Raw genomic sequence first — 13,736 nt, forward strand, 5'->3', positions numbered from 1 at the left:
TTGGTTTTTCGAGACAGGGTTTCTCTGTGTAGCCCTGGCTGTCCTGGAACTCACTCTGTAGACGAGGCTGCCCTCGAACTCAGAAATCCACCTGCCTCTGCTTCCCAAGTGCTGGGATCAAAGGCATGCGCCACCACTGCCCAGCTTTTTATTTTTATTTATTCTTTATTTTTTATTTTTTACCAACTAATATTCTTAACTCTAAAAAAAAAACCCCAAAACTATTGAATGTGGATGAAGAGATGGGTCAGTTGATAAAATGCTTTCCAGGCAAGCATGAGGATCTGAGTTTCTATCCCATATTGAAAGCCTGTGTGATCCTCTCACCAGAAAGGCAGAGACAGAAGGCCCTGGGGCTTGCAAGCCACCAGTCTAGTCCATTCAGCAAGCTCTAGATCTAATGACAGATCCTGTCTTCTAAAATAAGGTGGAAATCAACTGAGGAACAAATCTAATGTCAACTTCTGGCCTCCAAACACATGCACACACTATCTCCAAAAGATAAAGACTATGTGTGTGTGTGTATATATATATGTAATATATGTGTATATATATATACACATATATTATACTGTATCATATATAATTATATGTTAAATAATTATATATAATTTAATATAATACATTATATTTAATAACATATTGTACATTATATATGTTATATGATGTGTAAATGTATATTGTATAATTTATATATTATATCATATCATATATATTACATAATATAATATATCATATTATATATACTATAATAATAAATACATAATCTATATTTGTATATGATAGGGTCTCTATATATAGTTCTGGCTGGCCTAGAACTTGCTTTATAAAACAAGCTGGCCTCAAACTCACAAAGATCCACATGTCTCTGCCTCTTGGGTGCTGAGATTAAAGACTTGCATCACCACACCTAGCCCTTCTTTTTATGATATATGTGTGGTCAGGGCTGGGGATGTAACTCAGTCGATAGAGTATTTGTCAGAATGCATGAAACTCTTGGTTCAATTCCCAGTATCACATAAACCAGGTATGGTGGTACATGCTTACAAATACAGCATTTCAAAGGTGAACATGTGACTATTAGAAGTTTAAGGATAGTCTGAAAAACAGCAGACCTTGCCTCAAAACAAATGTATCTATAAACATATTGCAATCATAATCATGCTTTTAAAAATCATACTATATTCTTAAATTTCATCAAATATGCAAAGTTTAAACATCAAATTGCCTTATAAATGTCTTGATGTGGCATGTCCATTCATTCATTTATTTATTTTGAGTCATGGTCTCAAACTCTATTTGGAACTGAGGCTGACCTTGAACTTCTGATCCTCCTGCCTCTACCTCCCCAGTACTGGAATCTCACAGGCATTCACTAGCACATCTTTCTTAGGCAGTGTTGGGGCTAGAACCCAGGGCCTCATGCACACTAACTAAGCACACTACCAAGTGAGCTACAGCCAGACTTCCTTTTTTTTTTTTTTTTTTTTGGTTTTTCGAGACAGGGTTTCTCTGTGTAGTCCTGGCTGTCCTGGAACTCACTCTGTAGACCAGGCTGACCTCGAACTCAGAAATCCGCCTGCCTCTGCCTCCCAAGTGCTGGGATTAAAGGCGTGCGCCACCACCGCCCGGCCAGACTTCCTTTTTTTAAAAACTATCTATTTATCTTATTTGTTTTCAGATAGACTCTCTCTGTAGCTCAAGCTCTCCTTAAACTTGAGTCAATTCTCCGACCTGAGTCTTCTTCATGTTCTGGAATCACCATCATGAGCCACCACACTCGGGTTGTAAATGTCTTTTTTAAGCAGGTAGAGAGGCAGGCAGGACAGGGTACCTGCAAGCTAGACCAAACAGATGGTGGTCAGCAGCCAGCTGGGAAGACACAGTCACCGCAGCCAGCTGGGAAGACACAGTCCCTGAAGAAGGACCTCAGCCTGGAAACGTTGCTGGAGCCCCTGAAGGTGAGCATCGTAGGCTCAGGGAACTGGGCATCAGCAGTTTCAAAAATCATTGGGAACAATGTGAAGACCATGAAGAAGTTTGCTTCCCCAGTCAAGATGTGGGTATTTGAAGAAATAGTCAATGGGAGGAAACTGACAGACATCATCAACAGTGACCACGAAAATGTAAAGTACCTGCCTGGACACAGGCTGCCCGAGAACGTGATGGCCACCCCGAGTCTCAGCCAGGCTGTGCAAGATGCAGACCTGCTGGTGTTTGCTTTCCCACATCAGTTCATTCGAACCATCTGTGACGAGATTGCTGAAGTAGTGCCCAGGAAGGCCCGAGGCATCACCCTCATCAAGGGCATAGATGAGGGTCCCGAGAACCTGAAACTTATCTCTGACATCATCCGAGAGAAGGTGAACATAGACATCAGCGTGATGATGGGGGCCAACTTAGCCAACGAGGTGGCCGAAGAGCAGTTCTGTGAGTCCACCATTGGCAGCAAGGTGCTGCAGAATGGCCTTCTCTTCAAAGAGCTGTTTCAGACCCCCAACTTCCAAGTCACTGTGGTAGAGGATTCAGACACAGTGGAGCTGTGTGGGGCTCTAAAGAACATTGTCGCCATGGGGGCCGGCTTCTGTGACAGCTTCTGCGGAGGAAACAGCACCAAGGCTGCTGTCATCCGCCTGGGCCTCATAGAGATGATTGCTTTTGTCAGGGTTTTCTCCAAGGGCCAGGTGTCCACAGCCACTTTCCTGGAGAGCTGCGGGGTGGCTGACCTTGTCAGTACCTGCTATGGGGGGCGGAACCGAAAGGTTGCAGAAGCCTTCGCCAGGACTGGAAAAAGCATTGAGGAGTTGGAGAAGGAGATGCTGAAGGGACAGAAGCTGCAAGGGCCACACACCTCTGCCCAGGTGTACCACATCCTCAAGCAGAAGGGGCTGTTGGACAAGTTTCCGCTGTTCACAGTTGTGTATCAAATCTGTTTCGAGGGCAGACCAGTCACAGAGCTGATACCTTGTCTACAGAACCACCCAGAGCACAGGCAAAGGGAACAGGGGGCAGGTACAGCTTTACCTCACCTATCTCAGGATCACACGGAAACCAAGACGTGACAATGAGATCGTTACCTGGCTTTCTCCCATCTTGGACACATATGAATTAGTATGGCTTCATTTCTGGGTCATGAGAGATAGCTCACTGACGGATAACACTGGGTAACAACTACACATACACAGTGAATGTGAGAAAAACAGAGCAAAGGAAAAGAAAATACAGTTTGATAGTTGAATCAGGATCCCAATGAGATTCAGTGTTGTTTCTTTGTGTCTGTGTGTGCATGTGTGTCAGTGTAGCAGGCGGGGGAAGCATATGAGTCTTTGTGGGTGGGATATGTGTTTATGAAAAAGTTCATGAATTGTGCATGAATGAGAGCATGGTGTGTATGTATGTGTGTGTGTGCATGTGTGTCAGCTGGGGGCATATAGGTCTTTGTTGGTGGGATATATGTTTACGTACACACATGTGTGTGCGCATGAACAAGTGCATGGTGTGTGTGTGTGTGTGTGTATGTGTGTGCAGGAGCTGAGTCATCTGTTAGTGTCCTCCATACCTTGCTGGCTTTCCCACTCTAATGGTGACATGCTTCCCCATGCTCTCCCCTGTATGACTTGTGTGTCATCAACAACAGTTAACTCTCAGCAATGGAATAGTTCCTTCAGCATTCAATTTTGTTGTACTGGCTTGTTTGCTTTGTTTTGTTTTGTTTTGTTTTGTTTTGTTTTTTTGTCAACTTGACACAAACTAAGTCACCTGGGAAGAGGGAGCCTTTGCAGAGGAAGTGCCTGCATCAGATTTTCCTGCGAACATGTCTGTGGTGCATTCTCTTGATTGATCTCTGATGTGGGAGGGTCCAGACCACTATGTGTGGTCCCATCCCTGGGCTGGTGGTTCTGGTTTGTTTAAGAAAGCAGGCTGAGCAAGTCGTTAGGACCAAGCCAGTAAGCACCGTTCCTCTACTGAACCTGCTGGGTCCCTGCCCCAACTTCCACAATGAGGGGCTGCAATCAGGACAGAAGCTAAGGAACCCCTTTCATCTGTAATTTGGTTTTGGTCAGTATTTTATCATAGCAACAGAAAGAAAACCAGGACAGAAATTGGTACCAGACACAGACTTATTGTGGCAGACTTGGTCATATTGTTTTGGGGAGAATTGTGGAACATTTGGAAAGGCCACTGAGTACTCAGCATGGGAAATTAAACTGAGAGTCCTGGCCTGTGACGGTTTAGAGGGAAGCAAAGACTCCATTGGCGGTTTGTCAGGTGACAGCAGTGCAAGGCTTTTATTTATTTATTTATTATTATTATTATTATTATTGGTTTTTCAAGACAGGGTTTCTCTGTGTAGTCCTGGCTGTCCTGGAACTCACTCTGTAGACCAGGCTAGCCTCGAACTCTCGAACTCAGAAATCCGCGTGCCTCTGCCTCCCAAGTGCTGGGATTAAAGGCGTGCGTCACCACCGCCCGGCATGCGCAAGGCTTTTAATTCCAGCACTCGGGATGCAGAGGCAAGTGGATCTCTGTGAGCTCGAGGTCAGCTTGGTCTGTAGAGTTCAAGGACAGCCAGGGCTATACAGAGAAACCCTGTCTCAAATATACATATAGACATAGATACAGATGACATAGAGATGACATAAATTTAGATATATTACTGGGGTAAAAATCTTTTGAGAAAGTATTTCCTCAGGATCAGAATACAGAGGGTGCCAAGGCTGCATCTCTGGCTGGTGGCTAAAGTTGGTAATTTATAAGAGTCTCCCACATGTTCCTGGTTTTAAAGGGGGGGGTCATGGAGAGCAGTTGAGGCTTGGCACGGTGTTGTAGAGTTGGAATCCCTGAAGAGAGGCTAAGAGAAACCCCTGGTAAAGGTGAAACCTCAGTTATGAAGATCTCAGGGTGTGAGGTGTCATGTGGAGAAGCTAAGGCACCACGTGACAGGATCAGAGTCACTGCAGAGGCTAGGTGAGGCCATTGTTGAACATGCAGCCTCAGTTGGTGTTAAGACCTCAGCGTATTGTGGATGCCAGGACTATGGAATAAACCACCAAGGACAGTGGCAGGTGTAGTGTGGAGCTGGCCTGAGCCTATCAGACTTGTTGTACATGCTATAGATGGCAGAAGTAGAGAGGTGGGCCTATCCAAGCCCTTTGGAGACCAGATAATTTGTAAGTTCCTGGACATCAGACACTGAACTATTCAAAATGGTTGGAGTCTAGTTTTGCTCTGATCTGATTGTGACTGTGTCCTTATGATTCTTAGAATAAGAAGGATGCTAGCTTTCTTTTAAGCCCAAAGTTAAGAGACGGTGGGTATTTTAGAGACATTGGATTTTTATAAAGTGTTGAAATTTTTGAAAGACTGTGCCTCTTTCTCCCTGCCCCACCCTTGCTTTTTTTTTTTTTTTTTGAGACAGGGTTTCTCTGTGTAGTCCTGGCTATCCAGTAATTTTCTCTTGAGACCAGGCTGGCCTTGAACTCAGAAATATGCCTGCCTCTACCTTTTGAGGGATTATAAAAGGGCACCACCATGCCCATCTGACTGTGAGACCTTAAAGTTGGACAATGTTTCATACTGTGATATTAACATGAAATCTTCAGGGTAAACAAGAAAGGAAAGGTCAGCTGGGCAGTGGTGGCGCACGCCTTTGATCCCAGCACTTGGGAAACAGAGGCAGGTGGATTTTTGAGTTCGAGGCCAGCCTGGTCTACAGAGTGAGTTCCAGGACAGCCAGGGCTACACAGAGAATCCCTGTCTCGAAAAAAACAAAAATAAATAAATAAATAAATAAATAAATAAATAAATAAAGAAAGAAAGAAAGAAAGAAAGGAAGGAAGGAAGGAAGGAAGGAAGGGTCATAGTTTAGTAGTGATATGTGTGTCAAGCTGACAAAGGAGCGATTATATGGTTAGTTTTTTTGTCAGTTGAACACTTGGGAAGAGGGAGCCTCACCTGAGGAATTGCCTTCATCAGATTTGCCTGTGGGAACATCTGTGGGGCATTTTCTTGATTGACAGTTGATATCAGAGAGCCCAGACCACTATGGGCTATGGCCATCAGGCAGGTGGTCCTGGATTGTATAAGAAATAAAGACAAGAAAGCCATGAAGAGCAAGTCAGCAAGGTAAGCAAGGTTCCCTCATGGTTCCTGCTTTTCTACCTGCTGGAGTCCTTGCCTTGAACTCTCTTTATGATGGACAACAACTGTAAGCTGGAATAAACCCTTTCCTCCCCGAGTTGTTTTTGGCCATGGCGTTTATTCCAGCAGTGGAAAGAAAATAAAGGACAGAGGTCCTCAGGCTTTGATTATCTTCTTATCGCTCCTTTTAATTGATATGAGAGAAGGAGGAAGCAGGGCCCTTGGAGCCCTCTCTCTTCTTTCCCAAGCCTTCACCGCTGTTTCTCTACACTCACTTCAATGAAGAGCAATTAGATTGTTTCTCAGTTCTTCTCCTCTATCCTAGCATGACAGACCCACTGGCCTGCAGACCGAGGAGGAACGGGTTGATACGGTAACAGACTGCACCACTCTGCAGCTGTCCTTGTGGGTAACTGGTTCCCACTGGTGAGAGAGCTACCACTCCAACAGTGAAACTTTTCTGGTGTCCACCAACTCATGTGGCCAGACTGAGGTGGGATGGGGACAAACTGTCTTGACGGGGAACAGGGGGTGAAGGCACGGTGTTGAGTGTGTAGGTTTCTCAGTCTGGCAAACCTGATCTCAAACAACTTCACCACTGAGTCATCTACACACCGAGCCAGTCACTTTCTCTCTCATAATCTCATAATCTGAGGTTTGTGGCTCCCAAACACCCCAGGACCTAACAGCTTGGGCCTTGCCAGCTTGGAAAAAGGTTTTTGCGGTCAAGATTAAGTTAAGGACATTGTCACGGAGAGATTAGTCTGGATTGCCCAGGTGGATTTTACATGTCACAAAGAATGGCCTTGAAAGATGCGCCAAAGGGAATCTCTGTCTGTCTCTGTCTCTATCTCTCTCTGTCTCTCTCTGTCCCTGTTTCTCTCTCTCCTATCACACACACACACACACACACACACTGTAAGATATTTACAGATGAAACAATGAGATGAACAGGGTCTCAGGCTGAGGTCTAGGAAAACTGGGTTAGCCTTTTCACCATACTATTCTGTCTGCTTTTGTATATATAAGAATTTCTCCTTGGAAAGCGATGCCTCCCCATTCGAGGGCAGAATTTGCTTGAGATTTGCTGCAGCGGTCTGCGCGGGCTCTGGCGCCACCTGGCGTCAGTCCCGGGAATGACATCCTGGGGCGCTCCAGACCCACTTGGCGCTGCTTGGCTTTTTCACCAGCCAAGTTGAAACGAGGAGGCAGCTGCAGCCTCAGGCCCACTCGGTTCTGCCCGGCACCATAGAAGCCTCTTTGGCACCCTGGCCCAGCCACGTTCTCCCAAGCGCATCTGATCCTCAGGCCCCGTTGCCGGCTGAACCAGCATAACTCTTTCCATCCCAGTATCTGAAGACTTGCTTCCCCCCCCCTGCCCCCCCCCCCCCAGACAAGGGCTCTTTGTATATCCTTGGCTGTTCTAGACTTGGCTGTTCTGTAGACCAGGCTGGACTCAGACTCTTCAAACTCCATCTGCCTCTGCCTCCCAAGTGCTGGGATTAAAGACGTGCACCACCACCGCCCAGCAGAAGACTTGGTTTTGAGTAGATCTGATTTGGCACAAAGACTGTGTCTTCTTTTCAGTTTACCTCATAGCCTCCGACTCTGTAAATCTGAGGGGAGACAAAAGCAGAAGATAAATCCATGATATACAAATTGGAATTTTGGAAACAAAGATAATGATTTTAAAAACAGGAGATAAAATTAAAAATAAGACATCTCTAAAATATACAAAAATTTCCCAGAACTAATTATCTTAAGAGTGTAGATTGAAAAAAATGGAAAAAAAAAAAGAGTGTGGATTGAATTTGTCCCTGCCAGGCGGTGGTGGCACACACCTTTAATCCCAGCACTTGGGAGGCAGAGGAAGGCAGATTTCTGAGTTCAAGGTCAGCCTGGTCTACAGAGTGGGTTCCAGGACAGCCAGGGCTATACAGAGAAACCCTGTCTCAAAAAACAAACAAACGAACAAAAAAAACAAAAAGAGAGAAGAAAAGTCCTGGACAGTACTCTGTAAAAAAGACTCATTACATGGCATGTGACAGTGACATTTTGAGTAGTTGCAACCTACCTACAAGTGAACAAAGTACAGTCTGCTAGGTAGTTTTCCTTCCATAGTCTGGGTAGCTGGTGCTATGGATATGTTAGGGTGCATCCTGCATGGTGAAGCCAGCTAGCTTGCAAAGTATGAGATGCACGCTGCACCTCTGTCAGCTTGTAATGACCCCAAGATGGTTGTACTCACCACACCCTGAGCTGGGAGACCTTGCTGAGGTCCCTGGAAGGTGGTGTCTAACTTGGGGCTGGTCCAGATCCATCTGTAACAGCTAGGTTCCTTATCCGAGACGTGTACAGATATACAATACCCCACCCCTGTGTGCAACCTGAAACCAGTCACACCACAGGAGTCAAGGGGCCTCAGGCGCCAGGTACAGCCTGCAATAAGCGGGCAAAGCCCTTTCTCATTACCTGCTTACTCAAGAACTTCCAGGCGAGGGGTGGGGGGGGAGTGGGGGATCCCGCTTAGAAGTTCTCTTAGACCCTACCTGCTGTCCCTGATACAGTCTAAGTCTTGTTATGAGAAGGGACCTCAGAGCCACTAACCAAACAGAGCCGGTGCCCGGATGGGATTGATCCATAGTTCCCTTCCACAGGACAGGTGGTTTTCAGAAGCAAACCCATGAGACACTCCCATCCGAAGGTCACCTACCCACACATGTTCAGTTCTGGGGCCTTTACAGGGTATTATCCAGTTGTAGAAAAATGTATATGTACACGGGGTGGGGGGCAGTGCTGTTTGCAGAGTGGGACTTAGCAGCTGTGATTAACTGTATTTTAAGCTTGCACCAAAGGGGCAAATTCTAAGAATGGTCACCTTGACTCTCCAGATCAGGTCCTTAGGCCCAGTCCCTCCCAGCGACTACAGGAAGGTCTCAGAGAGGATGCATGGGTTTCCACTAGCCCCAAAGATTGCTGGTAAGTAGAGCAGGCAGTTGAGTGCTCTTTGGGGCTGGATCAGCTCCTGCAGGCTACTGTGCCTATCTCAAGTCTGCCCCGCTGTGGGCTGTGGCCGGTGCTTTTTTGTTTTGGTTTGTTTGTGGGGGTTTTCTTTTTTGGTTTCTTGTTTGTTTTTGTTTGTTTGCTTGTTTGTTTGTTTTTGAGTCAGGGTTTCCCTGTGTGGTCCTGGCTGTCCCGGAACTCACTCTGTAGAGCAAGCTGGCCTCAAACTCAGATCTGTCTGTCTCAGCCTCCAAGAATGTGGGAATCAAAGGCGTGTGCCACCTTGCTTGGGCTTTTTTTTTTTTTAATTTTGAAGGTCGCTTGTGTGTGTGTTCACATTATGTACATACATGCAGGCCAGCACGAGTGTACAGTGTCTAGATGTTGATGTCCTGTGTCTTCCTCATAAAATTTTAAAACATTTTTTAAATGTTTATTTTGTTTTGAGACAAGGTTTCTCTGTGTAGCCCTGGCTGTCCTGGAATGCTCTATAGTCCAGGCTGGCCTTGAACTCAGAGACCTGCCTACCTCTGTCCCCCAAGTACTAAAGGCATGTACCATCATATCAGGCTTGTTTTTATTTTTATTTTTTTAATTATCTGTATGTATGCGTGTGGTGCAGGTGTCTGGAGGCCAGAGCTGTGAGACTCTCCCTGGAGCTAGAGTTACAGGCAGTTGTGAGCTACCCAGGATAAGTTCTGGGAACAGAATTTGGGTCCTGTGCCAGGGCAGAGTACACACGTACCCATGAGCCATCTCTCCAGCCCCTTTCTAGCTTACTTTTGGAATAAGCTCTCACCTGGAACTGGCCAACCCCAGGCATCCTCCTGTCTCAGTCTTTCTGGTGCTGGGATCACAGGTGCATGCTGCCACACACGTGGGTACTGGAGTCCTGTAATACGTGGTCAGTATAGATGTGGCATCTGTTGTGCTAGAGTCCAACATTGCCACACTGAGGGCTCAGTATGCTGCCTTAGTTTGCTTTTTATTTCTGTGATAAAATCATAACCAGAAGTAACTCACAGTAGGAAAGGGTTGCTTGGCTCACAGGTCCTGACCACAGGCTCACTGAAGGAAGTCAGGGCAGGAACTCACACAGAGCAAGACCTTGGAGGTAGGAACTAAAGCAGAGGCCATGGAGGGGTGCTGCTTACTGGCTTGCTTCCTATGGCTTGGTTAGCTTGCTTTCTTACAACACCCAGGACCTGCTCTGAGGTGGCCCCACCCACAGTGTGCTGAGCCCTCTCTCAAGAATCATCAGTCAAGAGACTGTCCCACAGGCTTGCCTATAGGCCAATCTGACTAAGGCTTTTACTCAGTTGAGGTTCTCTCTTCCCGCAGGGCCCTGCCCTCCCCCTCCCCCCGCTTTTGTTGAGCTGACAGCAAACTACCACAATCCCTGTGGCCTTCCTTGGCCCCACGATTCTGCTCTGACCACCATTTTTTTGTCTCTGAGGAAGGATGATCGCTCATGTTCTAGTCTGGCCCTTGTCGGTTTCGTGTCATCGTTTGCATCTGCAGCCTTTTAGGTTATTTAACTTGTAAATTTCCTGAAATGATTCCAGCTCATGACTCCCAGAGTTCTGATTGCAGCATTTAAATCTTTTAGCATTCCGCGCACAGTGTCTGAGAGGTGTGGGTACCACCCTCGCCAGGGCAGCCGGAAGGCACGGAGAGAGTAGATGGGCACGGCTCTGCTTTCTCCCCTCCTTACTCTGTCAAAACACCTGACAAAGGCAGCTCAAGCGCAGGAGGGTTTATTAGGCTCATGGTTTGGCATCCAGTGCACCATGACGGGTAGCCGGAACCAGAAGCAGCCGGTCACCTTCTATCCTCAGTCAGGAGCAGAGATGAGTGCTCCTGTTCAGCTCACTTCTTCCCCGTTGCCTGTATCCCCAGTTTTCATCGTGTGACCTGAGTCCATCATGAGGTGACATCCACATCCAGGGTGAGTCTTCCCTCAGAGAAACCTCTCTGGAAACATCCTCACAGACAGGCCCTGAAGTGTATGGCCTAAAACACTCTTAGTTCTGTCCACTTGATAAGGAAGGTTACCCATTAAGGGTGTCCGCACACCCCATCCTTAATTGTACTTGGGGCGTCCTTGACCACTGTAGCTACACGGTGCCTTTTCTTGCACTAGGTTCAACATCGAGTAACTGCCCCTCATTAGTAAAGGATACTTGCTACATGTGACCACACTTCCCAGCCCCATGAGACAATGACCCCCTCATATGGTCATTCCCTTCCCTCCTACCTTGGAAGACAGATCAGTGTGGAAAGACATGTTTCTACATCTCTGTCCTCCTCCATGACTATCTCCCTTGAGATGCCCATGATGCTGCCCTTCCAATCTTTAGGCCCCACATCCCCAAAATCTGGGTTAAAGTTCCCTGTGCTAATAAACACTGGCTCCTCCTTCAGGCCTAGGGAAGCTCACCATGGCTGCTCCACATCCCGGCCTCTCTAAGTACCTCAGACTTACCACCTCAGACTTACTAACATCCAGTAACTACTTTCTTGTGCTCTCAAGGGTCAGGAATAATGAAAGGGCAGAGGGAGGTGCTCTGGGAAGCCTGGAAGAGAAGATTATGTACGTGCATGTGTGTGTGTGTGTGTGCGAGCATCTATGTGTCTGTGTGGCTGGGAGCACGTGGAACCATCTTCTCTCACATACGGTCTGGCAGCTGGGGCTGACAGTCAGCCAGAACCCTGCATATGGCCTCTTCACAAGCTTGGTGTGTACCAGCTGGCTTGGGCTTCCTCATAAGCTGGTGGCTGAATTCCCAGAGACAGGGCCCCAAGGACAGTACAGGAGGAGTCCCTGTGTATTTATGCTGCAGCCTGGGCAGTTACATAGTGTCCCTTACACCATGCCTCCTAATTTCAGGAGATCAAGATTGCTACCGTAGTCACTCAGACAGGACCCAGCTACACCAGGGGCTCCAGCTGCCTCTAATGATTTACCCCCAGCTTTGCTGTTCTGAAGCTGCAGGGAACACTAGAAGGGTGAGTTTCTGCATTTTCTTCTTTTGGACAGGTGAGTTTGCCTGAAGAAAAGATTTCTCTAGATCTATGAAGACAGGTGTTTGATGATCCAGGAAGAGCTACAAGTTATGGGCCAGCACTGAGCTCAGAGGAAGGAGGCCAGAGAAAACTCATTACCTTCTGGCCTGTCTAAGGGCGGTAATGTTGGGGACACCATGCCTGTACCCCTTCAGGAGAGGATAGAATTAAAGGCAATGTGTATTATTTTCTTTCTTCTTTTTCAAGTAAGGAGGCTAATTTGGGTGCATGGTTCCAGGAAGTTAAAGGGCTACAGCTGGCAATGACCTTCTTGCTGGCAGAGTCCTGTAGACATCCTACGCACAGCAAACACGATGTGCACATGAACTCCACTCTCATTTTCCTTCTAACCCATTTCTTTTCTTTTGTCTTTTTATAGGAACGTAGTGCTTTGTAGAACTTTAACATTGCCTTTTAACTGCTGTTTCCAACTTTGTTTCACAATATTTTAATAGGTCAGAAATTATGAACTTTGGATACGGGGTGTATATCAATGGCATCTTCTTTTGTTGCCATTTTAAAATCAACTTGAGATTAATACGACCTGAAATAGAAGCGGTAACAGAGCAGCTGACGCTGAGAGGCTACTCTGAGAGAACCTTCGGCTCTCACAAAAGGCATCGATTGGCTCAGGACACCGGTGAGATTTAATAGAAACAAGGGATCAGCTTTGGGGTTTTGTTGTTTGTTTTGTTTTGTTTTTTCCTTGAGATGCTGGGAACTGATGGATTGTTTGAGAATCCAGTCAGTGAGTCAGGTAAACATGAAGCTGGAGTTAGATTGTGAACAACTTCACATGAGTGCCTGCCTATGTTTAACTACAGGGAAGGAACGCCTCATTTAATTATATCTTATTACTAGAGGAGCTGAACATCATTGTGTGGGTATGTGTGCTTGTGTGTATGTGTGCTTGTGTGTGTATGCTTGTGTGTGTGTGTGCTTGTGTGTATGTGTGCTTGTGTGTGTATGCTTGTGTGTGTGTGTGCTTGTGTGTGGGTGTTTGTGTGTGTGTGCTTGTGTGTGTACTTGTGTGTGTATGCTTGTGTGTGTGTGCTTCTGTGTGTGTTTGTGTGTGTCGAAGTGTGTCTGTGTCTGTGTGTGTCAGGGTATGTGTGTTAGTGTGTGTGTGCTTGTGTTTTTGAGTCTGTGAGTGCACGTATGTGCTTATATAGAGAGGACAGATAGATGTGTGTAGGGGGGGTCATTGCTCGCTTGCTATCCACCTTGGGTTGTTTGGTTTGGTACTCTGAGACACAACCTCTCACTGACCTGGAGATGGTTGGCCAGGGAGCCCAACAGATCTACCTACCTCTGCCTCTCCACTGTAAGGACTACAAGCATATACCCAATGCTGAACTTTTTCCTATGGCTTTGGAATTCAGGTCTCTATGCTTGCATGGCAAGCACTAAACAGGCTGAGTTATTTCCCTAGTCTCTTGAACATAATTTTAAAAACAATGCCTATGGTTCTTAGTTAGTGTCAGGCTTATCTTTTATTCATAAATGTCTTCAGGGGCTGGGCATGC

The 13,736-nt window shown here is 46.4% G+C and overlaps 1 pseudogene across 2 annotated transcripts in view; it reads left to right on the forward strand.

Annotated features, from left to right (window-relative positions):
* The window catches only part of LOC114627102, a 3,798-nt pseudogene extending 554 nt beyond the window's left edge, over positions 1–3,244 (forward strand). The window contains exon 2 of one of the 2 annotated variants that reach the window (XR_003712331.1): positions 1,923–3,244. The product of XR_003712331.1 is annotated as a glycerol-3-phosphate dehydrogenase 1-like protein pseudogene, transcript variant X2 (transcript). Of the gene's footprint in view, positions 1–1,766 lie in introns of those variants that run through there. The other variant, XR_003712330.1, reaches the window with a different exon arrangement.
* Positions 3,245–13,736: the final 10,492 nt, after the last annotated feature.

This window comes from Grammomys surdaster, unplaced genomic scaffold, assembly GCF_004785775.1.
Source record: "Grammomys surdaster isolate TR1022 unplaced genomic scaffold, NIH_TR_1.0 242, whole genome shotgun sequence".
Lineage (NCBI taxonomy): Eukaryota > Metazoa > Chordata > Mammalia > Rodentia > Muridae > Grammomys > Grammomys surdaster.